This window comes from Convolutriloba macropyga, chromosome 2 (genome assembly GCF_964194025.1).
Source record: "Convolutriloba macropyga chromosome 2, txConMacr16.3, whole genome shotgun sequence".
Classification (NCBI taxonomy): Eukaryota; Metazoa; Xenacoelomorpha; order Acoela; family Convolutidae; genus Convolutriloba; species Convolutriloba macropyga.
Window position 1 is genome coordinate 84,590,023 of NC_134469.1, and position 23,336 is coordinate 84,613,358.

Sequence of the window (23,336 nt, forward strand, 5' to 3'; positions counted from 1 at the left end):
TGGCACCATGTATCCAATGTAAGGACTCTTTTTTGTCTCAACCGTGCACATCCAAATGAAGCCACGATCATAATTTTGTTCAAAATATTTTTCAATTGTTTGCCTGGCAGCTACACTTTTTGTTTCAATTGAGACTGTTAATTACAATAAATCTCAGGTGGTTTTGCTTTTTGACAGCTTTCCTCATTTGATTTCTTCATTAGGGTGGCTTGCATTTTTGAATCTAAGGCTGGAGAAGTTTGATTCCGCAATGATTGTCAACACTATGTTTGTGATATAAATTGTTTTGGGGCATGACTCGGTTGCTCTTGAATTTGAGGCCATTGGCATTTCATAGGTAATAATTAGATAAGTGAGAGTTGCAGGGAGTTCGTTGATGGACAGTAAAATTTAGAGTTGGCCTCAAGTGGACCGTTATGGAACACCACTTGTCACCGATTTCAGGGTTGATGAGTTGTCTCCAATGCTCACATAATGTTGACTGTTTGACACATAGGAATAGACAAGGAGAGAAGATTTCCACCAACGCTAAATTGCTTGAATTTATCTATCAGTGTGCCAAGCGGAACAGACTCGAAGTCTTGACAAATCAAACTATAAAACTGCCATTTGTTCTAATCCTGATTGGCATACTGTGTTTTGTTCATTCACAAGTCGAAATCAGTAGGAGCGAAATGTTCTCCTCCTATTAAATCGTTTTGACCATCTCAACCTAGCCTTTTGAATGCAGATTGGTAGTTTTCCATGCTATTCGTGTTGCGGATTAGCTAAATTATATGTGTTGCAATCTGTATTATCCCAGGTTGAGGTGCCAGACCCAAAGTGGATATGTCCAGACGGTCCCAGACGGAAAGTGGATATAACCAGACTATCGTGCGTTCTTCGTGCGTTCGAAGGCAAATATGTCCAGACCATCCCAGACCGAAACGGTATATGTCCAGACTTTCGTGCGTTCATGTCCAGATCATCGTGCGCTCCAAATCAAATTTTAGTGCGTCCATGTCCAGACTTTCGTGCGTTCACCAGACCGAAAAAAAATTACATCATGTGGTGCAGTGCAATTCCTTCAAGAAGAAGACAGACAGGGATCCAAATTTCCACAAATCCAGATATTTAAGCGTTATCAAAAAATTTGTTTTTAAATCACTTTTTCTATACGATTGAGCGAAAAATCGACCCCCCCCCCAACCTAGGTTTTTGAAATCTTGTGGTAATCTACTTTCAAATTATACTTGCAATTTGCATATACTTACTCAAGTTTGGTGGTCTGAGATTTCATTCGGTAACATCTCTATGAGCTGATTTTCAACATGGGAAGCGTGCGGCTATCAGTTCTGGATTGTCGTATAGGATCCCGTCCGGCTGAACCTTGGCACGTTGAGTGAGATTCAGTTCAACCAGTTTCTTCAGTATTTTATAGTGATTTGACTATGGGAGTTTCACTCAATCAGTTTGGGAAAAAATATTGTCCCAGTGATGATGACGTCACTTTGGACAACACAGTCTGTTTTTTGCGCTCTTGAAACTTATATATCAGATTAATAGGTGCTGTGTGTGGTTGAACTATTTATATGGCATTTGATCACAGAGTTTTTTCGTATAATTCAATACGCAATACTAGATCGTAGGTTTTTCTTTGCAATGAGATGTTTAACAGCAATGAGCACTCCAAGGAGCCTCAATTTAGTGGAATCTGCGGCACTCTGTGATTTCTGTGTAGGTTTCAGTTATTGAAGAAGATCGAGTCCGTAGTCACGTGTTCTGTTGGCCAAGCTTCACAAATTTTGATGATGCAAAAATCCCAATTTAAATTAGATTTGATCTTTTCATTCTTTACTGAGGTCCGGGATGCTTCGGGTGTTTGCAGTCAACACGGTCACTTCTCGTAGTCATATACAATCTGTTGACCAATTCGGTCTTCGCTGATCAATATCCATTCATGCGCTATTTTGAGAGACTGTCTTTTTTTTTCTTTTCAAACATGTAAATGAATAATATAACCGAAAGGTTAAAGTTTACATGCCTTCAGAATAATCAGCAATATTTATTGAAATAGTCAAAATTATACATTAACTTTCTGGTTACTAATTGATGTTACCCATTAAGCTGTTCGTTTCCAATAAAATATATAAAAAGGCACGAATGATCCTAAATGTCTATCAATTGGAAAATTTTCATGCTGACGTTGCAAAAACTCTGTTAATGTTTTTTTGAAAAACGTTTTGTTCTCCGTCGCTCTTACGTTAAAGGGTAACTTAGTCCATTTTTGTATGCACTTCAAAATCAAAGATCTTTTAATCTGCTGTGTATACTTTTGCGTTCTTATTATAAGCTGTTTTGTCAGTTTGTTCTGTTTTAACTGTAGCCGGTTTGCACATTTTTTAAAGGTTTCTGATACTATCCCCTGATTCAAGTCTGTTTGCAGTTTCAATATACTAAACTTTGAAATAACTTTTTCAGCTGGTAGGACATGCGATTGGAGAAGGATATCACGACAATGATCGAATTTACGACGCATGCAACACACTTTTATGCCCTAATTAATATGTCAATTTATACGCTGTGTGTTTTTTGCTGACAATGTTTGTAAATAAACTCCACTGAATGACAAATGAGACAGGACCAAAGATTTGAAAATTTGCAGCCTTACTTCCATAGGTATATGTTTTCTTACCAGATATGGTGAGAGAATGGCGGCCGCCGTTTTTTTAAAACTACATTTAGATGTGCTTCAAAAGTTTATTTTGAGTCAGGGTTTTTTCCTAGATAACGACAAGTCTTAGCAGATTTTATTAAATTTCCGTTAAAAGCAACTTTGGTTCTAATTCGTCCCTGGTAGAAAAATGGAGCAGTTCTGTTTTATCAGCATTCAAAGTGAGTTGATTTTCCTTTAAGTAACTGTGCGTCTTTAATAAAATGTTTTCGATTTTTGTTGCAAGTGTTTCTCCTGGTTCATATCGACATAAAACACTAGTATCATCTGCAAATTGAACAAGCTCAAAGTCACATTTGATTTTTTCTGAAAAATCCTTAACGTATACAAGAAAATTTAAAGATCATAATACTGTGACCTGCGGTACTCCATGATTAACAAGAATGGGTTCTGAGACCTTGTTGCTTATTTCGACGCATTGTGATCTTTCTTCGAGAAAAGATTTCAATAAATTAACTGCAGGCTCAGAGAAGTTGAAGCACTCTGCTTTTTGGAAAACATTTTGTGCGAAATTGAAAAGAGTGCTTTTGCAAGGTCTAAGAAAAATTCTGCAGTGTTTTTCCCATTTTCATGGCTTTCTAATACTGCCTCAGTGAAAAACAATACTGCATCTGTGTAAAATGTTTTCTTTTGGAATCCCTTCATTCAATAGATTGTTTTTCATTAATGTGATCCCTCAAATGGAAAAAGAGAAGCTTTTCAAAAAGCATAGCAAAAGTAGGTGTGACCGAAATTGGTCGATAGTTGCAGACTTTAGTTGTTGATCCTTTTTTGTGAATTAGTGTGACATATGCATAATTTAGAATGATTGGAAAGACACTGTTTTGAATACGTTCGTTAAAAATAAATTGCAGATGAGTACCAATTGCGTGTTTTGCCGCCTTTAAAGCCCACGCAAAAGATTTATTGAATGCATTGCAGATTGTTTTTTGTCAGCAGTCTTGGTTCCGTCTGTTTCAATTTCAGACACATTAAAACATTGTTTGAGGTTTCCTAATTTTTTATTGATGAAATCCCATTTCTGTTTCTATTTGCTTAAAAAAATCAACAGAATATTTATGATGTGCATCTCGTGGTTTTCGGTTCACTATCTTACTGCGTTTTTTGAACTCTTTAAAAACATCGTAGTTTTGGGAAAATTTGTATTGATTGTACAAATGATTTTTTTTGGCTATTAATTTTTTAAGTTCCTTGGATATCCATGGTTTATTACTTTTTTATTTTGTTTTATTGAAAATCCACAGATCTTTATAGGTGCATGTTGATCAAGTATACCTTGAAAAAATGCAAACATTTTGTTAACGTTTCGTTACATTTTTTTTGTTGATACATAGGTCCCCCGTCTGCAAAAGCCAAATCCCTGTTGAATTTCTCCCCCCAGAAAAAATTCAAGTTTCTTCTAAAACAATCTCTATCTTTGTTCCTCCTTATTGTTTCTAATTTACTCTAATAAAATATGATGTTGTGGTCAAACTCGATAGGCGGCAAACAAATTTTCTATTCTACCACTTGATTTTTTGTCATGAAGCAGTGATCGATAAGCGATTGATTAGTTCTGCTAATGCGAGTGGGTGTGTGCACATTTGTTGAGTTAAGTGCCAGACCACATGTAAAGCTATCAAGTAATTCTTTCTCGTTTTTATTGAATTGGTCAATATTGTAGTCACCAAATAGAAGAAGATTGTCTGTTAAGGAATATATATTAGATACTTCAGCTCTCAACTCGTTCACGAAAAAAATCTCGTTCACAAACTTGTTAAAGAATTATACTCGGATTGTACGAAATATTCACCAAACTTTTGCTTTTCAGAGGTTCATTAATTTCGAGCCTCATTGTTTCAAAACAAATTGCATCAGCTACCTCAATTTCTTTCTTACGTTTAACATTGAAGTGTCTGGGGATCCAAACTCCAACACCCTTACCTCGCTGGACTCCTGTTTGTTTTGATCGAGTTTTTTATAAGAAAAGATGTTCATTACTATTTTCGAAATTAGTGTCCTGCTGGTCGGAAATCCATGTTTTGGTCACTATAAGTATAGTTTGCGAATCTAGTTGATGAAGCAAATTCGAAAGGTCTTCATACTTATTTTGTATGCTAAGCACATTTATGAGAAAATTTTCAGACACTCTTGGGATGGATCTAGCACTTTATCAAAATTCGTCAACTTCGATGTATTAAAGGGTCCAGGATTTTTTTCAACATCTCCACAAAGAAGTAATGTTTTTCTTAAAACCAGTTGCAAAGAAAACAAACAGCTTTAGGGCGCAAAATTTTTTTGCTCCAGTTGACCATCAATATGTACACAATATTGTATAAAGAACGCTTTGCTTAAGTTAAACTGCTCATAATGACTGTGAAGTGATTTTTGTGCAAATTTGTCAGAAAAAAGTCCATCTTTTTTCATTGAGAACATCCTTCGTCAGGTTTCTGAAGGGCACGGTATTTGAATCAAATCTCTGATAAACGAGATTTCGTCTTTCTTTCAAAGATTTATTTTATTCTTCAACGTCATATTGACACTGACAGCTCGGGCCTATGGTGGACTTTAAGTTCTTCCGTTTTGATAAAAGCGTCTCCGGTCCTTCTAAGTTGAAATTACCCATTCAAGTAGTTTCACTTATTTTTGTCTTCCATAATAAGAAAACAAAATAATGTGACTAGTCGTGGCAAGATAATTTGCGTTTGCTCTAGTTTGAGTTTTACCTTTCCAAAATGACTCAAGTGCGAAGTTCTATTACTGATTTAGCAAACTTGAAAAAGAGCTTCCCTTCGTGGTTGTAGATTTTCTGTTGTAGCTCAAAATCCGGGGATTTTATTGCTTAGTTTACACTAGAAATACGTAAAAGACATTGACGGTTATTTTAATGAATAATTTTGAATCAGATACTTTATTAGAAGCAATGACATGAACCATTGTGGGTCGTGGAATTAGAAAAATTACATTGAATACAAAACGATGACGTTTTTCAGCTTCGTTTTTTTTCTAATAAATCAAGAAAGGGGAAGATTTGCACAGCCTTTTCATTGAGATTGCTCTTCAATCTCAATGAGAGAGCTTTCTCATCTTTTCTGCGATTCTGCACCCGCCAAAATAATTAAAAAAGACTGTACTATTTTCAAAGTTTCAAAATTTACTCTATTGAAATTTAATTTCTTCCAAACTTTCTGATTCATTGGCGAACGAAAAAAAAATTCAAAGGTATTAAAACATATTGTTAACCTTTAATACACTGTGTTTTGCAATTTATTCTGGATTTCTGGCAAATTTCGGGTAGTTTTTTGTTCTAATCAAGAGTGTTTGTTCTCAAAACTATCTGTTGTTTTATGTTAGGTTTCGGGGTTGACAAAGTTTCAAATTAACTTGTGTTAAATTGTGAAAGCCAAATTTGCGCCTAGAAGTTCCTTTAGGTCAATTGTGGCACCTAATAACCATTGCGTTTCTTTTGCCGCAGTTTTAAATTATATATATTGGTTCAATAGTTTTGGTTTTTGAATCCCTGTGACATGCATTGATTATGTCTCATTCGACTTATGTGCTGTACCACAACGATCAACGAGACGTTGTCCTACCGGAGAATCTTTCTTTTGATGCTCTAGTGACAGCATGTCTGTTGGTTTGGCCACCAAAAATGGGACTGCATCCATTATATGTGAAATTATACGCCAAATGCAATTTATATTTCTATCAAAAGTTTATTTTAGGATGGCAAGCAAATTCCTAATTTCCACTTGCGAAAATAAAATAAAAAATTTAAGAAAAATTAAAAGAAAATGATTGCAAATTTCAATCAAAAAGCTGTTTCAAGTTTTGTGCTTTCCGTGCAAACCCCGATATAGTTCCCTGACACTTCGTCCATTTGGTGCCATCTTGAGGGTATCAAAACAGACCAAAACAGACGCATTTTGGAATCATCAGTATGACAACTAATTGCAATGGACCACGCCAACGTTAGGGCTTGTAAAGTTTTCATCATTAACGTCATTTTTGCAGTCGGTTTTTATGTTTTGAAACTGGTCCTAGACAGCGGAGTCTGGTGAAGTCTTCTAGCAATGTCCTTCCATAATTTTTGGTATATAACTTAAAAATTAGGAGAGATTTTAAAAACAGCGCTTCAAAGCGAAAACTTGTGTTTCTCAAGAGGTAGTTACCAAAAAATTGCATGTGTCGCTTGAACAGCAACTAACGCTCAGAACAATTTCTTTGACGCTCATAAAAATTTCCAGAAATGTCTGCTGCAATCGTGCATTGAGTTGCTACTCGCCAATGACGCGCACCAGTTGTAATTTAATTCGTCAGAGAACCGGAAGGATAGACTGAACATCAAGGAGCCATTAGGATCCATCCCGGAGTGCGCCGCGTCACTTGCCGCATTCGATCATGATGGAGTTACGGATCCTTCAATTATTCACCTCATACAGGATACGAACACTCAAGTCGAATGCAACCCTTAACTTAAGATATTCGAAAACCGCTAAAAAGGCCCTCCGAACGTCTAATGAAGATAAACGCTACGTGGTCGCATTGGCATCCGAAAGAGCACACTCCAATTGGTCAACTGCCTCGCCACTAAAACGCTACGACAAAAGCAAAGTTCTGATACGGTTCTTGCATTCGGTGGAATGTTGGAGCAGCAAAACAGACTTATCGACTGCACTTGTGGGGGAATATTTTAAAATAACCCAGACAATTACGCACGATTGATGCAATGCCCAACTTAAGATGATCGAAGGCTACAAAAAATGCCGTGGGCGGTTCTATCCACATGCATACCAACGAAATTAGGAACACATATGCAGAGATAACGCTTGACGTATGCTATAACTTCAAAGTTGAACCAGCTCATCATCTTGTAGAAGGTGAATAGATTTACCACAAAACTATCTGCACTGATGTCAAGGCGCAAATTGAGATAACAATAAGTGGCTTCTTGACATTCATATTCTGCAGAACTTTCTCCAGCGTGGAAATTCACAATTCATTGCCCAATTCATGCTCAAAAGAACTTTTGGAAAGTTACAAATATTACAAGGCCAATAAAAATCTAAAATATCAGCAATGTATTTCGGAAGTTGAAAAAACAGTTTTGCTCAAATAGTTTTTTTTTTCCTTTATGAGTGTGCACCAATTTCTGCGACATGCATTATCAAATAAATGGAAATAATGACCTCAAAAAAAACACATGATCGAACGCAATAACACACATTCGAGCAAAGATAAGTTTCCCATTCCTGTGCACTGCCATTATCTGTCTCGGAGGCGGCCTTGGAATAGAAGGTGTCTCTGAGGTTGGTAAAACCTTAAAAAGTATTAATTCAATCTTTTGACCAGGGTCTCAGAATCTATCCTAGTGCTGTAAAGTTGAAAAAATTGCGTTCTGGAGGTCAATTTAAACAGGCTGCTGTGATGTTTCATCGAGGGCGCTCATTCTTCCGGCCATTGGGTTTGCTCCATTTGTTATTTGATCAGCAAAAATAGCTCTCAGATTTATTTCCCGTCTCATGTTGAGATTTTTTTGTTGATTGGTAGCCCTAAAGCGAGATATTTCTCTTGGTTTTTACAATCCACAGCATAGGGTTTCATTGGTGTGCTGCTTTTTTTAAGATCTGTTCACATTTTTTGATTTCTCACGTCTATAAAAAGTTAGTAATTCTATATTAGTAAGCTGAGCAAAAAATTGAACCGGTCTGCAGCTGGATTTTCCTAAAAAAAAGCTTTAAGAAATTGGGGTTGCAGCAATTTTTTTCAGGGAATTTTTTTTCTTGTCAATCAATTTGACTTCTGTTTTCAGTTTTTTTCTGACGTATTATTACAACGACATATGTATGTTTGAATTGTGCCAATTTATAATTGCCCTAATTGATCAACGGTCAGTTGTATGTTTTTATGATCCTGAAACCATTTGTAGTCATAACATATTAGTGAATATTCGAATCTTATCCCTTTATTAAACATTACTCATGCCCCTTCGCCTAGTATCATCAATGACAGCTGCTGTTGATTTCTAAATGAACTTACGTTGATGTGAGTTCATAGCTGTTGTTTTCCTTGTCTTTGACAGTATTGGTTCCCAAAAATTTTTGTGTATTAATTGAAATTTTTGTTGTCTAATCATTCAATCGATTTGACGACTTATCTCATACGTCTCTAATAGAGATTTATTTTATCAATTTGTTTTTTTTTAATTTAAAGTTATCGATTGCTCTGTCTTTGACACTAATTGTTCTCAAGAGGTATTGTATTTTTTTCGAAATTTTTTTTCGTTTGCGGTTCATAATTGTCAATTTGATGTCTTATCTGGTAATTTTTCCTGTTTTTTGAGTTCCGCATGTAATTTTTTGTATTCCTTGCTATCTAATGACAGATTCTCACCGATGACAGATCCTCTTGGAGATTGTTTTCAATTAAAATTTTTTAGTGCTTTGTAAGCGTTTCCGATGTTTTATGTACTCAGTGAATTCTATAGTCAAAAAGTAAAATCCAATTCTTTGCTTAAATTTTTTGCTTAAATTGTTTGTACTTTTGTTGTCTGATGCTGTGTTCTATTTTATGAATAGTTGCATTAGTTGCTATTGAACTTAAAATGAATATAATTCAAAGCTGGAGTTTTTACGTATCATTTCTTTAATTTTGATGCTTTTGAAAGTTGAAAGTTTTTTTTTGTCTAACAGATATTAGAACTTCTTTTGTTTTCTTGTGGCTAACCCTCAGAAAATTGAATTTTTTCATGGGCTTTCAGATAAAATTCTTTGCTGCAAGCTCTAGCTTAATTTTTAATTGACTGAGACACCGTTTGTTCTCGCATTGCCATATTTAGGTTCTCTACAAGATAAGTGATACGAGATTAGTTCTTTTATCTTGCTAGATTGTGAGTTATCGGCCGAAGAATCCCACTATAATCTCGTGATATGTACTCAAGCTAAAGATGCGTTGGGTCAATATTTTTATAATGTGTTTAAATTATTTTGATTAGCAAAACTCTAGATCTTGAAAAAAAAAATTTTCTACTTGTCTCTAGATTTTTGTTGATGTTGCTTGTATATGATCATGGGTTTTTCTTCTGATTCAGGTAATTTTCTTTGTAAAAATGTTATTTATGAGTTCGATGCTTATTTCAGATCTTCAGATTGTATTTCAGCAATTTTCCTGTTATGCTTTTTAATTCGTCCTCAAGTTTTTTACCACTACGTCACGTCACAAAATTTTCAAAGCCGATTTTTGTTCATTCGGTAAAGCAATTTCAATTCAACTGCAGGCGTGACATCGCTTTTCTTTTTTTGTGGATAAGCCTTTGTTTTCATTCCCATGGATACGTGTTATATCACAGGTGACCTGCATTCCTCTCAAAATTGACATCCTTTTTCAATATTTGTAGTCATAACAGTTTATTGAAAATTTGAATGCTACAAACTTTTTAAACACCATTCATGCCCTATCGCCAAGTATCTTTAACGAAAGCTGTTCTGGCTTGCTAATGTTACATAAAGGAACATAAGTAGTTGTTTGAATTCAAAACTTTTAGTTTTGATGTCTTTGACATTATTTTTTTTTGACAAATTTTAAAGCGCCTATTTCAAATTTTCGTTTATTTATTGAAATTTTTGCTTTCTTATCATTTAGTCATGGGGACATGTCTCAAAGTTCTTTGTCAGAGATCTGTTTTATCGATTTGTTTTTTTTTTGTTTTAAAGCTATTGATTGCTCTGTATTTGACTTTGATTGTTCTAGGGAAATACTGCAATCTATTAAAGACTTTTTTGCATTTGAGGTTCATATTTGTGACTTTGTTGTCCCAGCTCTCAATTTCTTTAACGACCGGTGACATCAACTGCTTAGTATGCATGATTGGATCTTTTAGTTGATTGTGGTCAAAATTATTGCTATGGTTTATACGCTCATCATAAAACTAATTGTGAGTTTTTCGTGAGTCAAGCATGTAAATTTTGTAATTGTTGCTATCTAATGACACATTCTCAACGATGACAGAGCCCTTTGGTTGATAGTGAAGTTTTGATAAAATGAAAATTTTTTCAGTGCCTAGTTATTGCTTTTGTTGATTTATGTATTCGGTGACATTTATATCAAAAAGTGGATGCCATTTCTTCGGTTTTTCCTAAAAAATGTTTGTATTTTTGATGTATAATTTTTATTCTCACCTATGAAAAGTTGAACTGGTTGCTAGAGATCTGAAAGTGTATCTACTTAAATGCATGAGTTCAATCTTATCAATTTTTTGAATTTCACGCTTTTGAAAATTGAAAGTTTATTCTGTTTCGTCTAAATTATTAAAAATTTGTCTTGTAGTCCTGTTGTTGACTCTCCGAAAATTGCTTTAACCTTCGGACTCTCAGTGCAGCGTGATTTTTTTCAAAATCTTTGTTGCAAGTTTCAGCTAAGTTTTCATTGACTAAGACACAATATGTTATTTAACCGCATAAGTTGAATTTGTGTGATTTTTCTAATTTCTTCCGTTTCCATAAACTTGCTGGATTTTGAGTTGCTTGCCAGGAATTCGCAGTGTGTGATTGCAATTTGTAATTATTCATACTGAAGATGCGGAGGGTCAGTTTTTCAATATGTATTTAAGAAAATCTAGAATCGCATAACACTAGGTCTTGGAAGACAAAGTTATCTAGTTTTTTCTAGATTTTTGTTTACGTTGCGCATATATGGTCATCGGTATTTGTCTGATTTTATTGACTATTGTTGTATATTTGTTATTTTTAGGTTATTTTTTATTTTTACTATTCACTTTTAAAATTAGGTCAGTCCAGTATTTTTGTTTCGTCTTTAAGTTTTTTTTACCAATACTTCACGTTACAAATTCTTAAAAGCCAAATTTTGATCGTTCATTTATGCAATCTGAATTCAATTGCGTGCGTGACGTTATTTTTCGCTATTTGTGGATAAGTTTTTTTGTTCATTCCCGTGGATAAGTTTTCAGTCACAGTTGACCTTCCTCACTCTCAAAAATGAGTTCTGCTTTCAGAAATAGAGTTCTTTTCTTTAAATCGAAGAGATAAGGTCAAGTGAGTGCCTGTCACCCTAATTGAATGTTATTTGAGAGCCGCTATTGGAAAAAATTGGGGTTGCAGCAATTTTTTTTAGGGAATTTTTTTTCTCGTCAATCAAATTGACTTCTGTTTTCAGTTTTTTTCTGACGTATTATTACAACGACATATGTATGTTTGAATTGTGCCAATTTATAATTGCCCTAATTGCTCAACGGTCAGTTGTATGTTTTTATGACCCTGAAACCATTTGAAGTCATAACATATTAGTGAATGATCGAATCTTATCCCTTTATTAAACATTACTCATGCCCCTTCGCCTAGTATCATCAATGACAGCCGCTGTTGATTTCTAAATGAACTTACGTTGATGTGAGTTCATAGCTGTTGTTTTCCTTGTCTTTGATAGTATTGGTTCCCAAAAACTTTTGTGTTTTAATATAAATTTTTGTTGTCTAATCAGTCAATCGATTTGACGACTTATCTCATACGTCTCTAATGATTCAGGTAATTTTCTTTGTAAAATTGTTATTTATGAGTTCGATGCTTATTTCAGATCTTCAGATTGTATTTCAGCAATTTTCCTGTTATGGTTTTCAATTCGTCCTCAAGTTTTTTACCACTACGTCACGTCACAAAATTTTCAAAGCCGATTTTTGTTCATTCGGTAAAGCAATTTCAATTCAACTGCAGGCGTGACATCGCTTTTCTTTTTTTGTGGATAAGCCTTTGTTTTCATTCCCATGGATACGTGTTATATCACAGGTGACCTGCATTCCTCTCAAAATTGACATCCTTTTTCAGAATTCAAAATACAGTTGTGATATTAGTCACTCTGGAGTAGCAAATAGAGCTAAAAAATGAGTCGGTCTGAAGCTTGATTTCCCTAAAATTGCTAAAAAGTGGAGGGAGAAATTGGTGTTCGAACAAAATTTCGGAGGGAGAATACGTGCATAAGTTTGAATTTCCTACTTTAGTTTTTCTTTCCGGAGTGTTGTTAAAAGGACACAAATATGTTTTCTTTGTGCCGATTTGCAATTGCCCTAATTCATTATTCAGCAGCTTTAGCTTCTTATGATTTTGACAATATTTGTAGTCATAACAGCTTATTGAAAATTTGAATGCTACAAACTTTTTAAACACCATTCATGCCCTATCGCCAAGTATCTTTAGCGAAAGCTGTTCTGGCTTGCTAATGTTACATAAAGGAACATAAGTAGTTGTTTGAATTCAAAACTTTTAGTTTTGATGTCTTTGACATTATTTTTTTGACAAATTTTAAAGCGTCTATTTCAAATTTTCGTTTATTTATTGAAATTTGTGCTTTCTTATCATTTAGTCATGGGGACATGTCTCAAAGTTCTTTGTCAGAGATCTGTTTTATCGATTTGTTTTTTTTTGTTTTAAAGCTATTGATTGCTCTGTATTTGACTTTGATTGTTCTAGGGAAATACTGCAATCTATTAAAGACTTTTTTGCATTTGAGGTTCATATTTGTGACTTTGTTGTCCCAGCTCTCAATTTCTTTAACGACCGATGACATCAACTGCTTAGTATGCATGATTGGATCTTTTAGTTGATTGTGGTCAAAATTATTGCTATGGTTTATACGCTCTTCATAAAACTAATTGTGAGTTTTTCGTGAGTCAAGCATGTAAATTTTGTAATTGTTGCTATCTAATGACACATTCTCAACGATGACAGAGCCCTTTGGTTGATAGTGAAGTTTCGATAAAATGAAAATTTTTTCAGTGCCTAATTATTGCTTTTGTTGATTTATGTATTCGGTGACATTTATATCAAAAAGTGGATGCCATTTCTTCGGTTTTTCCTAAAAAATGTTTGTATTTTTGATGTATAATTTTTATTCTCACCTATGAAAAGTTGAACTGGTTGCTAGAGATCTGAAAGTGTATCTACTTAAATGCATGAGTTCAATCTTATCAATTTTTTGAATTTCACGCTTTTGAAAATTGAAAGTTTATTCTGTTTCGTCTAAATTATTAAAAATTTGTCTTGTAGTCCTGTTGTTGACTCTCCGAAAATTGCTTTAACCTTCGGACTCTCAGTGCAGCGTGATTTTTTTTCAAAATCTTTGTTGCAAGTTTCAGCTAAGTTTTCATTGACTAAGACACAATATGTTATTTAACCGCATAAGTTGAATTTGTTTGATTTTTCTAATTTCTTCCGTTTCCATAAACTTGCTGGATTTTGAGTTGCTTGCCAGGAATTCGCAGTGTGTGATTGCAATTTGTAATTATTCATACTGAAGATGCGGAGGGTCAGTTTTTCAATATGTATTTAAGAAAATCTAGAATCGCATAACACTAGATCTTGGAAGACAAAGTTATCTAGTTTTTTCTAGATTTTTGTTTACGTTGCGCATATATGATCATCGGTATTTGTCTGATTTTATTGACTATTGTTGTATATTTGTTATTTTTAGGTTATTTTTTATTTTTACTATTCACTTTTAAAATTAGGTCAGTCCAGTATTTTTGTTTCGTCTTTAAGTTTTTTTTACCAATACTTCACGTTACAAATTCTTAAAAGCCAAATTTTGATCGTTCATTTATGCAATCTGAATTCAATTGCGTGCGTGACGTTATTTTTCGCTATTTGTGGATATTTTTTTTGTTCATTCCCGTGGATAAGTTTTCAGTCACAGTTGACCTTCCTCACTCTCAAAAATGAGTTCTGCTTTCAGAAATAGAGTTCTTTTATTTAAATCGAAGAGATAAGGTCAAGTGAGTGCCTGTCACCCTAATTGAATGTTATTTGAGAGCCGCTATTGGAAAAAATTGGGGTTGCAGCAATTTTTTTCAGGGAATTTTTTTTCTCGTCAATCAAATTGACTTCTGTTTTCAGTTTTTTTCTGACGTATTATTACAACAACATATGTATGTTTGAATTGTGCCAATTTATAATTGCCCTAATTGCTCAACGGTCAGTTGTATGTTTTTATGACCCTGAAACCATTTGAAGTCATAACATATTAGTGAATGATCGAATCTTATCCCTTTATTAAACATTACTCATGCCCCTTCGCCTAGTATCATCAATGACAGCCGCTGTTGATTTCTAATGAACTTACGTTGATGTGAGTTCATAGCTGTTGTTTTCCTTGTCTTTGACAGTATTGGTTCCCAAAAACTTTTGTGTTTTAATATAAATTTTTGTTGTCTAATCAGTCAATCGATTTGACGACTTATCTCATACGTCTCTAATAGAGATTTATTTTATAAATTTGTTTTTTTTAACTTAAAGTTATCGATTGCTCTGTCTTTGACACTAATTGTTCTCAAGAGGTATTGTATTTTTTTCAATAATTTTTTTCGTTTGCGGTTCATAATTGTCAATTTGATGTCTTATCTGGTAATTTCTCCTGTTTTTTGAGTTCCGCATGTAATTTTTTGTATTCCTTGCTATCTAATGACAGATTCTCACCGATGACAGATCCTCCTGGAGATTGTTTTCAATTAAAATTTTTTAGTGCTTTGTAAGTGTTTTCAAAGTTTTATGTACTCAGTGAATTCTATAGTCAAAAAGTAAAATCCAATTCTTTGAATTTTGCTTAAATTGTTTGTACTTTTGTTGTCTGATGCTTTGTTCTATTTTATGAATAGTTGCATTAGTTGCTATTGAACTTAAAATGAATATAATTCAAAGCTGGAGTTTTTACGTATCATTTCTTTAATTTTGACGCTTTTGAATGTTGAAAGTTTTTTTTTGTCTAACAGATATTAGAACTTCTTTTGTTTTCTTGTGGCTAACCCTCAGAAAATTGAATTTTTTCATGGGCTTTCAGGTAAAATTCTTTGCTGCAAGCTCTAGCTTAATTTTTAATTGACTGAGACACCGTTTGTTCTCGCATTGCCATATTTAGGTTCTCTACAAGATAAGTGATACGAGATTAGTTCTTTTATCTTGCTAGATTGTGAGTTATCGGCCGAAGAATCCCACTATAGTCTCGTGATATGTAATCAAGCTAAAGATGCGTAGGGTCAGTATTTTTATAATGTGTTTAAATTATTTTGATTAGCAAAACTCTAGATCTTGAAAAAAAAAATTTCTACTTGTCTCTAGATTTTTGTTGATGTTGCTTGTATTTGATCATGGGTTTTTCTTCTGACTCAGGTAATTTTCTTTGTAAAATTGTTATTTATGAGTTCGATGCTTATTTCAGATCTTCAGATTGTATTTCAGGAATTTTCCTGTTATGCTTTTTGATTCGTCCTCAAGTTTTTTACCACTACGTCACGTTACAAAATTTTCAAAGCCGATTTTTAGTCATTCGTTAAAGCAATTTCAATTCAACTGCAGGCGTGACATCGCTTTTCTTTTTTTGTGGATAAGCCTTTGTTTTCATTCCCATGGATACGTGTTATATCACAGGTGACCTGCATTCCTCTCAAAATTGACTTCCTTTTTCAGAAGTCAAAATACAGTTGTGATATTAGTCACTCTGGAGTAGCAAATAGATCTAAAAAATGAGTCGGTCTGAAGCTTGATTTTCCTAAAATTGTTAAAAAGTGGAGTGAAAAATTGGTGTTCGAACAAATTTTCGGAGGGAAAATTTTTTACGTGCATAAGTTTGAATTTCCTACTTTAGTTTTTCTTTCCGGAGTTTTGTTAAAAGGACACAAATATGTTTTTTTGTGCCGATTTGCAACTGCCCTAATTCTTTATTCAGCAGCTTTAGCTTCTTATGATTTTGACAATATTTGTAGTCATAACAGCTTTTTAAACCCTACAAACTTTTTAAACCCTGCTACAAACTTTTTAAACCCCATTCATGCCCTATCGCCAAGTATCTTTAACGAAAGCTGTTCTGGCTTGCTAATGATACATAAATGAACATAAGTAGTTTTTTGAATTCAAAACTTTTAGTTTTGATGTCTTTGACATTATTTTTTTTGACAAATTTTAAAGCGCCTATTTCAAATTTTCGTTTATTTATTGAAATTTTTGCTTTCTTATCACTTAGTCATGGGGACATGTCTCAAAGTTCTTTGATAGAGATCTGTTTTATCGATTTGTTTCTTTTTGTTTTAAAGCTATTGATTGCTCTGTATTCTGGTTGCTAGAGATCTGAAAGTGTATCTACTTAAATGCATGAGTTCAATCGTATCAATTTTTTGAATTTGACGCTTTTGAAAATTGAAAGTTTATTCTGTTTCGTCTAAATTATTAAAAATTTGTCTTGCAGTCCTGTTGTTGACTCTCCGAAAATTGCTTTAACCTTCGGACTATCAGTGCTGCGTAATTTTTTTCAAAATCTTTGTTGCAAGTTTCAGCTAAGTTTTCATTGACTAAGACACAATATGTTATTTAACTGCATAAGGTGAATTTGTGTGATTTTTCTAATTTCTTCCAATTTCCATAAACTTGCTGGATTTTGAGTTGCTTGCCAGGAATTTGCAGTGTGTGATTGCAATTTCTAATTATTTATACTGAAGATGCGGAGGGTCAGTTTTTCAATATGTATTTAAGAAAATCTAGAATCGCATAACACTAGATCTTGGAAGACAAAGTTATCTAGTTTTTTCTAGATTTTTGTTTACGTTGCGCATATATGATCATCGGTTTTTGTCTAATTTAATTGACTATTGTTGTATATTTGTTATTTTTAGGTTATTTTTTATTTTTACTGTTCACTTTTAAAATTAGGTCAGTCCAGTATTTTTGTTTCGTCTTTAAGTTTTTTTACCAATACTTCACGTCACAAATTCTTAAAAGCCAAATTTTGATCGTTCATTTATGCAATCTGAATTCAATTGCGTGCGTGACGTTATTTTTCGCTATTTGTGGATAAGTTTTTTGTTCATTCCCGTGGATAAGTTTTCAGTCACAGTTGACCTTCCTCACTCTCAAAAATGTCTTCTGCTTTCGGAAATAGACTTTTGTTCTTTAAATCGAAGAGGTAAGGTCAAGTGAGTGCCTCTCACCCTAATTGAAGGTTATATGAGAGCAGCTATTGGAAGCTGCACTACTTTGAACAGATTCTTTGTCAAAAGATAAAAATTCAGCAATTAATAAAGAGAAGGTTCATTTTCTGTCTCTTTCTCTTGCTATCTTTTTGAGACTTTCGGTCTGCGAAAATATTGCGACTCTTTTGTGGCATTCTTCCCGCTAATTTAGGGTTTAAAAATTTTTTGAGAAATCAATTACTATTAGTTGTACCATTTGATAAAGTTGTGGTTGTGTTTTGAAAGATCCAACACATTCGGATAAACTAAATGAAATCCTCAGTGCCAGTCCATTTGAGGTTCGTAAGGGAGAGTTTCAAGGCCAAGTAAGAAGAGCCTTTTGACACTAGCCGTAACTAATGTTCAATTTGAGTGTAATAAAATATTGTACACTCAATCGGACGGTTTGGCAATGGGTGCTTCGCTGGTGGTAATTTGGCAAATTCGTTGATGAAATCTATTGAAAACTTTGTAGAAAACAAATGAGGGAAGGGAGAACAAAACTCCAGACATCAAGGGAGTGTGCATTAATTGTAACCTACGCGTTATTTTCGAGGGAAAGGATTCGTGTGCGAATCACGCAGAAATTGTTTTCATGCAAAAAGCCAAGGGAGCATCGACATGGAGCATAAGAATTTGCAGAAAGTTTTATGAATCTGTTTCTAATTGGCAGAAAAGGTTTCAACAGAGAACAAACAGGAAATTAAATTATTCAAGAGATGTATGGATGACATAGTGTAAACTCTCAAGGGGAACCCTGTAGATTACATTAGGTATGCAAATTCTCTTATCAGAAACTTGCAATTCACTCTTGAGACTCCCAACGGTAGCGGAGACCTGAACATAAATTTGAATGTTGATAGAAAAAATATTGTCATTGATATCAAAAGCAGACTGATACCGGCATTATCGGAAATTTCGATAGCTGTGCACCGTTACAACATAGGAAAAATGTGATTCAAGTGGCTGTTTATAGAATTTTCAAAGCAACCAGTGACTGGCGATCCTTTGATTTAGTTTTTAAGAGAAATCAGGACATCAGAATTGAAAGTCAGTATCCAACTGAGTTGCCATCCAGTATTGTTAATTAAACATTGGAAAAATAATCACAAGAGAAAAAATTTACTGCAAAACGGCCTATATATATACAACATCTCAAAACCTCAAACGACTTAAACCGATGATTTTATTCAATACAGAGGAAAGAGTACTCAAAATTTTGCAAGCAGAAAAAAAATCAAAATATTTTTACTAGAAAATTAAGAAGATATTTGCCCATCCTGAAATTGTTTTTTGACAAAATTCTGAAAGCGCATGTGGTACATAAAGTAACATGTAATGGATGCATTTCCATCTATGTTGGACAGACCAGCCGACATTTACCGCTAGAATTTCCGGGCATCAAAAGAAAAATTCCCCTGTTGAAAAACACCTCGCTGAATGTTGTGGTACAGCGCACGATATTGAAAGGATGATTCTAGATTCATGTAACGGCCTGAAGAAACTAATGACAATAGAAGCGTTATTCATCAAAAAGCTGAAACCGCAACTAAATACGGACGTTTAGTACCGGGGGTGGGAAGTGACTATAAAGTTATAGTTCAAATCCATCGAAGTTTTGCCAATTCCAACAAGTAAACTATAACAGCAATAACAACAGATAGGAATTTAAGCAATTCTTTGCAGCAACAGAAAACAATGTTTTCGGGATTTTCAAAAACTCCGGAATAAAGTTTGAATTAATTTTGTTGTAATATTGGTAAACCAAAATGTTGTTAATGTAAATTGACTGTAAAATTTCAAAACTTCGTTTTAATTTTGACTCAATTCTTGGAATTCAAGGAAGTCAAAGACAAGTTTTTATAATTTGCAAAAATTTTTTTTGGATTGTTATACCTGACGATAAACGCAATATTCAGAACACCTTCTCTTTTTAAACCATTTAGATTTTGAATTAACGATTTCTTCTCCTCTGCTATTGGAAACGAGACGTAGTAGGATAAACAGTTTGATACTTTATAAATCCTAATAAGGTTTTACAATGTTGTTTCCCCTCAAATTTTTATTTTAAAGCTAAATTTTTTAAGGTTTTTCTATCCAATGAGGAATTGTTAGAGTTTTTACGGGCAAGATAAGGTTAGTTTACCACCTGCAGCGTTTTTGAATGGGAAGTAGAGCGTGACACCTAATTAGTGTGTAGAACTAAACCATCGCTTTGATGCGGCTCCAGGAGCTTAGCATATTGCTCAAGCTTGAAAAAACAGTGCATTTTTGCGTTATATTTCTATGCGCAGCTGTGATGTTTCATTGTGGGGCGCAATTTTACTTCTTTTGGTTTGATGACTGATGATATGTCTTTAGGAGAATAGGAAAAGCAAAACGAGCAAAAAATTTACTAAAATATATCTTCCTAATTTCTCGAAAGTGCTAAACAATAGATTATCCAGAACAAAAAATTTTTAAATTTCTTTGTGAATGCGCTGTGGTTTTGTAGAAGTTTTATCTCAAAAAGAAATTGATTCCTTTTGTGAGGGACTGCAAACTGAAAGATCTGTTTGCGTAAGCTGTATTCTAAGTTGAAATGCGGAAGTTGTATTTATATGGAGTTCTTTTCACTTTGGCATTTCGGGACACTAGCGAAGTGAGGTAGTCTTGAACCCTCTGCAGATGGTGAACTAATAGGTGAACCAATCCAAAGAATTTTGTAAAGAATGCGTTTTTTTACAGCTAAGCAGTGCAACTGCTTCATAAAATTCGAAGCTGGTGTGGCAGGTGATAGTCTAAAGATTAATATACATTCACCATTCACAGTTATATAATCATTTAGAGCACTGTCAACATCTGCCAAACGATTTTTCCCTAAAAAATTTATAAGAACTTCTACTTAAGTACCAGGTTTAAACTTTATCCAATTTCTGTAACAAACTTGTTGCATAGGCTTAGTTACAAATAAATTGCTCAACAGAAAACAAATTAATGAATGATCGGATGTTGTAAGGAGTTTTAACCTCAATGCGCACATAATTGGAGGATATGACATGATCAATGAGTCCACAAAGCTGAAGTCTTCCAATTATAAATTTCAGAAAATTGAGACATCATTGGTTGTTTTCAAAGAGATATTCAGAACACCTAGCAGAAGAATTCTGTCTTAAGGGAACCTTCTCTCCTCAAGGAAATGGGTGAAGTTCTCAATAAAAGTGTTGACATTACCTCCAGGAGTTCAAAAAAGCGGTTAATGTCAGATCTTTAAAAAATGCAAATTCCTCCACCTCTTTTGTTGAGTTTTGGGGCACTATAATATTTAAGTCCGTGTGGACAACTTTGTTGGAGTAGAAAGATGTCATCAGATGTATTACTTATCCAAATTTCCACGCATAATCCAAAATAAATTTCGTTTGATTCTAGATGGACACTTAATTCTTTTGTCTTATTCCGGAGAGAAAGCTGAACCAAGTTTTTTCTAGAAATAAGGAGTTTCTTATCTTTAGTCATTTTTGATCAACACACGGTAGCCCTTCAAGTGCAGCTTTGTTTACATATAACCTTAAAACTGTAAAAACAAATTATGTAATTCAATTTTTTGTCATCGAACTTAAAAGAACAGTGGAACGTTTGAAGCAGTAACTCTGGTTTATAAATCTGCGGGGCGTGTGGAACATCGAATTTGTTTGTAGAACAGTACTCTTTCAACTCTGTTGTAGTTATGTGAAGACTTAGTCCTCCCATATATATATATATATATATATATATATATATATATATATATATATATATATGTATATGCTGTCGTCTAAGAGGTTTTTGTTACACCTGGTAATATCGCAGAACTCGTGTTTGTTACCGTCCTCACTTCCTCAGAAGGCCTTAATTTTTTGGGGAGGTTCTAAAACCATTTCTTCAGCCATTCTTTCTTTTGCTGTCTAAAAGGTTTTGAGAGTTTGAAGAGATGTTTTTTCTATTTCTGTGAAATCTAGTTCAAAGCGCATTAAGGAATGGAAAGATTGGGTTTCTAAGCAACGCCACTTCATTTTGAAGCTCAGGGGACCCTCAGTGGTGGTGGTTTCATTTTCACTTTGAGTTAAAGTGGAGAATACTGTTTTCTTTGCTCAGAGATCCATTTATCAAATCGCCCAATCGGTGAGTGAAGAGATTATTGTATATAATGCGAATGATTCAAAAACTGTGCTAAACATATTGTATGATGGGCATTCTAGTACAGAGTATTATGATGTGCAGAATGTTGACATGGAATTTTTCAAAATTGTTTTTGTTTCTGCCGTTCAGAGTTATACAACAATAAAGACAATCGTTTCCAAAAAGTACTCCGGTTTGATAAGGAATTTCAGCCAGCAACAGTAAAAGTAATTAGGAACTTCAAAAAGTCATGAAATTATTCAGAATTGCTTCCGGAAATCAAAACGTCTAGAAAAGTGGTCAACAAGCTAGTCACCAATAAAAAGCGGCAGTATTATGGCAATAAAATCCTACGTAGAGTTTCATCAAAATACATCCTCAGAGACATCAACAAAAACCCGAAACCAATTATAGAGCAAACAAATCTCCCTTCGAATCGAAGGTTGCGCTACTGTTGATGGTTGCGAGACCGTATGTGAATTGAACAATGAGTGTTTTACGGCCATTGGTGGCAAAAAAAATAGAACAATCTGATCAGACTTGGAGGATTTTTAGTTTTTTACCAGCCATAGGGTCCACATTTCCTTTTCCAGTGGGCGATGAAGAGGTAGAGAAAATATTTTTAGCACCCTATCCTAGTAAATTGACAGGACTCAATTGTATGTCTATAAAAATACTGAAATCTATGCTGCCAAAGATTTTACCACACTTAACTGAACTCATAAACAATTCATTTTCCTGAGGAAATTTTCCAGATTGTCCCACCAGACAAACAGATGCGGAGAACTCTCACGCCAAATGTTTTTAACTGAAAAAAGATACACCAAGGTAGCTAAATGGACTGGAAAAAAATAGGTAATATTTTCTCAAGCAGATCAAGCAGATGCGGTGAACTCTCACGCCAAATGCTTCCACGTAGTAAACAAAGAATTAATTCTTCAAGATTTCTTTCTTCTCGAAGATTTCTCCGGAATCTAAAATCCCCGATAATTCGGGCAAAACAATGTCTGGCCTCTGAACATACAACAAACAACAAAAAACAAGCTGCAACGAAATTAAATAGCCTTCCAGGTGCAAGTGGAGAATATTTAGTAAGTTGATTGCAACAGTTAGGCTAAAGTTCATAGGAAAAGATGTATTCCAAGGGAAACCCAAGAACTCTTCGTTTTGAAGAAGTTGGGCAGACGTAAAGGTCTGACGGTTTTCTCCCGTCTTTAGCTTAACCTCAAAGAACGTAATCAAGATATTCAATTTTTTCCTTCCAGTTTGCTTTTATCAACAATTTCGATTACTTCTACTACTGGCAGAACAAATATTACAATTCTTCCCCGAATTTTGAAAAAGGAGGGAAGTTTTTCGGTGACAGACAAAATTTTTCCTGCTGCCTGGAAGCAAGAGCCGGCATCCTCAATCCATAGAATCTTGTTTAAAAAAGAGATGAAATTTTGGCGCTTTTATTTTTAAAATGTTGGCGCCTTTTTAAGCCTATCTGTTGTGATAAACTTA